This window comes from Scylla paramamosain, chromosome 29 (genome assembly GCF_035594125.1).
Source record: "Scylla paramamosain isolate STU-SP2022 chromosome 29, ASM3559412v1, whole genome shotgun sequence".
NCBI lineage: Eukaryota > Metazoa > Arthropoda > Malacostraca > Decapoda > Portunidae > Scylla > Scylla paramamosain.
In genome coordinates, this window is record NC_087179.1 from 9,111,461 (window position 1) to 9,111,879 (window position 419).

At 39.9% G+C, this 419-nt stretch overlaps 1 long non-coding RNA gene across 1 annotated transcript in view; it reads right to left on the reverse strand.

Moving 5' to 3' along the window:
- Positions 1-337: 337 nt before the first annotated feature.
- Positions 338-419, reverse strand: part of LOC135115783 (uncharacterized) — an 8,081-nt gene continuing 7,999 nt past the window's right edge. Inside the window, exon 3 of the long non-coding RNA XR_010276059.1 lies at positions 338-419. This exon is cut by the window's right edge and continues 250 nt beyond it. This is a non-coding gene — a long non-coding RNA (uncharacterized LOC135115783).

Sequence of the window (419 nt, forward strand, 5' to 3'; positions counted from 1 at the left end):
TGATTCTGCTGTATTAACTGCCTCACAAGGAGTCAGGCAAGGCTCTCCCACCTCTTGTTTTTTTGTTTATAATGTTTGTAAATGTGCTGATTAGATTTGTTAAAGAAATGTGTAGGCCAGAGAGATTCATTGAGTGGTTGCAAATATTGATGTTTATGGATGACACAGTGTTATTAGCAACAAGTAGGGAAAACATGTACACCAAGTTGAGGATACTGAAGAAATATTGTGATCAATATGGTATGAGGGTGAACAATGCAAAGACCAAGTTTTTTGTCATCAGTGGCGAGCCAAGCGACAAGGAGCCGTTCAACGTGGATGGAATGATAGTGGAACACTGTGTTAGTTATATGTATTTGGGTACACCTTTCACGTGTGACGGTTCTGTGTCTTCTGCTGTCAAGCTACATGCTAAAAAC